This window comes from Suncus etruscus, chromosome 20, assembly GCF_024139225.1.
Source record: "Suncus etruscus isolate mSunEtr1 chromosome 20, mSunEtr1.pri.cur, whole genome shotgun sequence".
Taxonomy (NCBI): domain Eukaryota; kingdom Metazoa; phylum Chordata; class Mammalia; order Eulipotyphla; family Soricidae; genus Suncus; species Suncus etruscus.
The window spans coordinates 12,260,941-12,267,966 of record NC_064867.1 but is presented as its reverse complement, the minus strand read 5'-3'; the positions used below and the strand labels follow the sequence as shown (position 1 = coordinate 12,267,966).

Below are 7,026 nucleotides of genomic sequence, written 5' to 3'. Positions count from 1 at the left end.
AAAGTTCTGTCAGTGCCTTGTATATTTTGGATATTAGCCCCTCAGTGGGTGGCTCTTGTATCTTGGGCACTATTTCCTTTAAGGTGCAGAAGCTTCTTAATTTAATATATTCCCATCTGTTAATCTCTGCTTTCACCTGTTTGGAGAGTGCAGTTTCCTCCTTGAAGATGCCTTTAGTCTCAAGGTCAAGATTTTCTAAACTGTTTTTGGCAGTAGTGAGAGCACACCCTTATATGCTCAGGGCTTCTGACTCTGCACTGAGGAATCACTCCCAGTGCTTTTGAATTATCATATTTGGTATAGAAGGATGAACTTGGATTAGTTGTTTATAAGGCAAACTTCCTATCATTTGCACTGTATTTCAAGACCCCAGATTTTCTAAACCAATTAAACTTTGGTTTTTCAAATTATTTTTAATTTTTGTTTTTATTCTTTTGGCATCAGGTGTTCCTGGGTTACTCCTGGCTCTGTGCTCAGAAATTACTCCTGGTTATTTGCCCTAGATCAAACCATGGTCAACCATATGCAATGTATGAGCCTGACCCACTGTATTCCAGTAAAAGGGCTCTGGCCATTTTAAGTAAATTTTATTTTGGTCATTTTATTTATTTATTATTTATTTATTTATTTTTGCTATTTAACCCTTTATTGAACAGGTATAGTTCATTTTTATTTTTGTATGTGTGCTACCCTATTTCCATGATGATACTCAGCTCTGGCAATCACATTTTTGAATGCTCCCCACCCCCACCTAGAACTACTCAACCTTTAAAATCTATCAAGCAGGGTGCTTGCTTGCATGTGGCAAAACCAGGTTCGTCCCTTGACATACCATATAGTCCTTTTACCCTGCTAGGAATGATCCTTAAATGCAGATCTAGGAGTAAACGTTGAGCACCACTGGATGTATTCCCCAAAACAAAACAAAACAAAACAAAACAAAACAAAAAATTGGAATGTGACTTCCAATGCTAGGTTGCAAAATAAAATTTGACCTCTATTGCACAGTCTTTTGGATCACTCAACCCTCTAGAGATGTCTATGTGGTATAACATTGAAGAAAATTACACCATCAGCAGTTGATAGCCATATTCACGAACTTCTTTAGAATGATTCCTCCAACACTAGTCAAGGCTTCAGAGGAATCAGTTTGAACTGCTCCACAAAGACGCTTCAAGACTATTAACCTCCAGAAATTTGAGGTAATACAAATTCATAGTTTTCTTTATTTTAAGTGATATCTTTATTTACACACCATGATTACAAACATGATTATAATTGGATTTAATTATTAAAAAGGACACACCCCCTTCATCAGTGCAATATTCCTGCCACCAATGAGGAGGCAAATGGGTGGCAAATTCTTCATTTTAAAGCTACTCCAATTTTGGAGTAATTTTCTCCTGGTGATTTGTCTGACACTGAAATTTTGTGTTTTAGTTATGTTAGTGCTCCACAATGACCTTCTAGCAAAAACAAAATTAAATAATTTTAATAGTTAAATAATGGCTACCAGCCACCTGTCTAAGCAGTAGGTAAAGCAGTGAATAAAGAAACAAAGCAAATGCTTATGGATAATATATAAAAGCAATAGAATACAGATATGGATTAGCTCAAAGAAGGTATGAAGCTAAAAAGAAAATATTTGACATGATTGATACAATTTTGCATATATCTGCCACAAAAAAAAAAAAAAGGAAATCTAGAGAAACATAAGTCCAGAAGCCCTAGAGTAGAAAAAATAAAGCATGTTTGAAAAGATTGTTCTGCTAATGAGTTCATTCAATTTGCTAATTTCACTAGTTAAGAGCAGTTTCTAAAGTCTAACATGTTGTTATTGTTGTTTCCTTTTGGGGCCATATCCATGGATACTTGTTGTGTATGTAAATATTTTGGGGGATTACTATGTTACTCACCCTAAACTGATTGGTGATTGTGCCCTACCCTAGGGTGTGACCTGGCATTCTGCCCCCACCCTAGGGTAGGACCTGATTCTGCTTCCACCATTGGTTGGTATCTGATCCCACCATTGGGTGGTACCTGACTCTGGGGTATAAAAACAAGGGTCTGTGGAAGGCCGGGGCTTTGGCTGGCTGGAACTGAAGCTGAGTCTTTGGACTTCAGTTTTGTCCTCCGAATAAAGCGAATATTTCCACAAGCCAAGTCTGCGAGCTGTTTACCCGCCGTTTCACCTCAGAACCGTGGGCTAGACAGGGTGGCAGACGCGTGCTCCGAGCTGGAAGAAAAAGGCCTCATCCTCCATCCCACCATCAGTCAACCTCTTCAGGGGCTGACTTGCTACAGATACTCAGGGTTTTTCTCTTGCTCTGCACTTAGGAATCACACCTTGCAGACTTGGTGGAACCATATGTGATGCTGGGTTTCGAACCCTGGTTCAAACTCTACCCGTTGTACTATTGCCCTCCCAACTTTACTTTTAAGTCTTGGTGGCTTGAACCGCTCTTACTCTGGTTTCAGAATTTGGGGGGGGGGGGGCGCTTTCTGGGCCACACCCGGTGACGCTCAGGGGTTAATCCCGGCTAAGCGCTCAGAAATCGCTCCTGTCTTGGGGGACCATATGGGACTCTCTGGAGATCCAACCGCGGTCAGTCCTAGGTCAGTGCGTGCAAGGCAAACACCCTACCGCTTACGCCACTGATCTGGCCCCTGGTTTCAGAATTTGAACAGGACTCTGGACATTTTCAGCTTTAAGCAAACCTATTTATGTAAATTAATTACAATGTAGGAGAGCAAAAAAATTGATTACAATGTAAAGATATAAACGTGACTAATGAGCCACCATAGGCTAATATTTATAGCCAGAATGACGAACTTGAAAATTCACTGATTGTGATCTTCCTTTCATTATTCCTGCTACTTAAAGCTTTCTGACTTCATTAAAGCCATTAGGGCCCACCAATAAATTATTGAGGTAGTAACACAAATATGTTTAAATGTTTCTGACATTGCAGAAAATAGTCAGGCTCGATCAATATATGTTTTTCAAGACATAAGGTCTCAAATAGACAAGTAATTAGCTCTCCCAACAGAAGAACAAATAACATTCTGTTTCCTAAATGTTCTGTCATTCTGCGCTGTGGATTTCACCTCTTCTTTTTCTTGCTGAAAGAAACACATGTCACGATGAATCAAATGATTATTGAATAATGAATTCTGTCACGATTAGAGTATGTTGGTCATTACAAAGAAATGAAATTGTGTTTGTCTGTCAGAGGCATCTTATTTTTTGTAATCTTGCATTTCCTCTCAGATAAACAGGGTTATTCTTACTTTAATCACTAAGCCCCCCTCTGCGAAGGAGCATTTTGCAGGACTTGAAGTCACATCAACATTTTATATTGTCTAACAACGTGTATTATTCTCCTCTGGCAGCAGCTACTATTCTTTCCTTATAAAACTGATTTGCTTTCTTGCTTGCCTGCTTCCTTTCATAAACATAATCTTCACAAATTAATGAATTATTTTATTTGTGCTGTCATGCCGGAGACTAGATTTTATGTCATGTGGATATGAGAGGTCAGAAAAGTATGGTAAAGAGAACCAAAGGGAGAAGCTAAAAATATAGAGAAACAGTGAAAGGTACAAATTTTGTAGCTGGGAAGATGAATGAGGGTGGTGGATGGAGAATGGGATCAGGAGAGTCGTCTCAGATAAGATCAAAAAGGGAACTCAGCTACTGTTTGTGAGAAAGCTGAATGATTGTGTGTGTGTGTGTGTGTGTGTGTGTGTGTGTGTGTGTGTGTGTGTGTGTGTGTGTGTCCTAAAGCAGTGTTTGGGGCAGCAGGGGCTTTGGTGGAGGGAATCTATCCCAGGGGTACTTGGTCCAATCAGTCAAATGATTCACTGCTAGGACCTGAGAATGCTGTGCTACTCAGTTCTTGCAGCGCTGGGAAACACTGGAAGAGAGATGTTCCAGGGACCCAGGGAACTGGAGTGAAGTGTATGCTTGGACCCTAAAACTTCTGTGCTATCTTTCTGGCCCAAGAGAACTTAGTTTTATGTATATATATATATATATATACACACACACACACACACACACACACACACATATATATTCACTTTGGCCATTATATATTTATTTATATATATTATATATAATGTATTTATATTATATATATATTTATTTATATAATGGCCAGAGTGAAAGAACAGACTGGTAGGGCATTTGCCTTACATGTGGCCAACCCGGGTTCGAACTCTGGCATCTCATATGGTTCCCTGAACCTGACAGGAGTGATTTCGGAGCCAAAAGCCAGAAGTAACCACTGAGTGGTGCCAGGTGTGGCCCAGAAACAAAAACCAAAAAAAAAAGTACTTTTTTTCTCCCTTTTTGAGCACTCTTCTTAACATGAGATTGTGTTGGAATGAGGTATTTATTTGAGAATAGTAGGGACAATTTCTCCATAATTAGAAAATTTTAACTCTTTTTACTATTTGCTGTTACATTTTCTTTTTAATGATGAGCTTAAAATTTTATGAAGACTGCTGGATTTTCAAAGTTATTCATTTTTTAGACATAGAATGTTTCCCCTATCAGTGTTTCCCTCCCACCCCCAATATGTCTCCTTAATAGGTGCAAGGATTTGTTTTGGTTCTGTTTGGTTTGATTTGAGAGCCACACTCAGTGATGCTTTAAGTTACTCCTGGTTCTACAATCAGGAATTACTCCTGATGTTGCACAGCAGGACTGTATGGGATGCCAGGGATCAACCTGAGTCGGCTACATGCAAAGCAAGTACCCTACCCATTGTACTATCTCTGCAGCCCAAATAGGCATATGTTAAAGTTTGGTATATTTGGATTTCATACTTACATTGTTGTTGGTTCTATAGTTTAAATAGATGCGTATATCACTTATATTGTGCCCAAGACCTCTGACCCCTGCCTTGTTTTCTCTCACTAACTAGTTCTTAATTCCCTGTTCATTTCTTTGCATCTCTTTTGTCATTTCTATAAATCTAGGGTCCAGGATAATCTAGGTTTTCTCCCATTGGTACATTGCATTTCTTCATCCTGTTATTCTATATTCCACAGATAAGTTAGATCATCTGCTATTTGTCTCCTTCTGACTTCTTTTACTTAACATAATCGATGTATTCCATTTACATCCAATTTCCAGAGAACTGCATAATTTCCTAGCAGCTGCATTATATTTCATTGTGTGCTAAATTTTCATAATAAACTTATATAAATGGACATCTGGATTGATTCTGTATTTTAGCCATTGCACTAAGTATTGAAGTAAATAATGGTATGCACAGGTCCTTTTGAATGAATGTGTTGTTTCTTGGAAATACATAACAAAAGTAAAATTGCTGGGCTGTGTGGCAGCTCTATTCTTATTTTACTGAAGAATATCCATCCTGTTTCAATAAGATTTGATCGAGACAACATTTCTACCACCAGTGATTGAGAGGTTTTCTTTCTATTCTTATATAAAAATAGGATCCCATTCAAAATTTAAGAGGCAAAATATTAGAAATAAATTACAAATAAGCACTTGAGAGCTTACTGTAAACCTCCTACTATACTTTAGGGAGAGGGGACACTCCCAGTGGTGATTAGAGTTTACTTCAGTCGATGTTCAGAAGCCACTCCTGGTGATGCTAAAAGAACCATGTGATGAAAATCAACTCCGGACCTTCAGCATAAACCTGGGTATTCGGCATGTAGTGTGTGCCCTTGCCCCCTGAGCATTTCTCTGGCTGAACACTTTTATCAAATTAATATATTTGAGGATCAAGCATGTGTAGTATTGTTTTAATTAATTAGTCTCAGCTCTAAATGCTCTACTCCATAGCATAGGTTATGAAAACAATGAGCTCTTCAAATCTCTACTGAATATTTTTATTAGTTTGGTCATACATTGGCAAAGTTATTTTCTGAAAAAAAAAAATAACTTTCTTTGTTCTATATTTAATTAACATGAATTGTTTAAAATAGAGGGAAACTGGGATATGATCATTTGCTTCTTCAAAATTAACTTTGATGGAAAGCAAGAAAATCAATTTGCAAAATGTAAAAAAGTTTTCATTTTTTTAAAGATTATATTTCATGAGCTTTAGTACTAATAATGATAAATTTAGTAAACATACACTACTTTATTCATTTAAATTATACAATATTTAAAAGTAGTTCACTCATGGTTTGGCTACTGCTTCTAGTAGTGCTCAGAAGAAGTAGGTACCGTACATGCATCATGATGCAAAGCATAAACTCACTCATTGACTTGCCAGTCCAGATTCCAGTAGAATCACATATTTTTAATTGATAGAGCATTTTGAATTTATTTATCTAACTATTAAGAATTAAAATATTCTCCAGAGAAATAATTTTTTCTTAAGCACAAGAATAATTTTATAAATCATGATGCCTTAATAAAATAAAAATTAAAAGAAAACGGGTACATATATTAAAGAAAACATTAAAATCAAATGTTATATTTTAAATTTTTATTTATTATTTATTTAGAGTTTTTAAATTTTTATTTATTTTGTTTCCCCATTCACAATACAGACCAGGCAAAGGACCTGGTTTGAGGTGTATATGGGGAGCATTTACTGTACCTCCTCTTTCTATACACAGCCTGTGGTAAGCATTGGGAGGCCTTATATTTTCTTTTCTTTTTTTGATATTATATATATAAACCTTAACCAGTACAACATTCCTATTACCAATATCCCAAGTGTCCTTCCTCCCCACCCCACACTGGTCTGTACTCTAGACAGGCTTTATACTTCCCTCATTCAGTCACATTTTGTTATGACAGTACTCAGTGTAATTATTTCTGTGACTGTATTAAACAATCCCTGTGGTGAGATCATGTCGAGAGCTAGACCCTCAAGCTCTTATTCACTGCTGGTGGGAATGCCATATAGTTCAACCTTTGTGGAAAGCTATATGGAGATTTCTCCAAAAGCTGGAAGTTGAGCCCCGATACAATCCAGCTATACCACTCCTAGGGATATATCCTAGGAACACAAAAATACAATACGAAAATCC

The 7,026-nt window shown here is 37.2% G+C and overlaps 1 pseudogene; it reads right to left on the bottom strand.

Annotated features, from left to right (window-relative positions):
* Positions 1-6,515: 6,515 nt before the first annotated feature.
* Positions 6,516-6,632, bottom strand: LOC125998477 (uncharacterized; annotated as a pseudogene).
* Between the last annotated feature and the right edge of the window lie 394 nt (positions 6,633-7,026).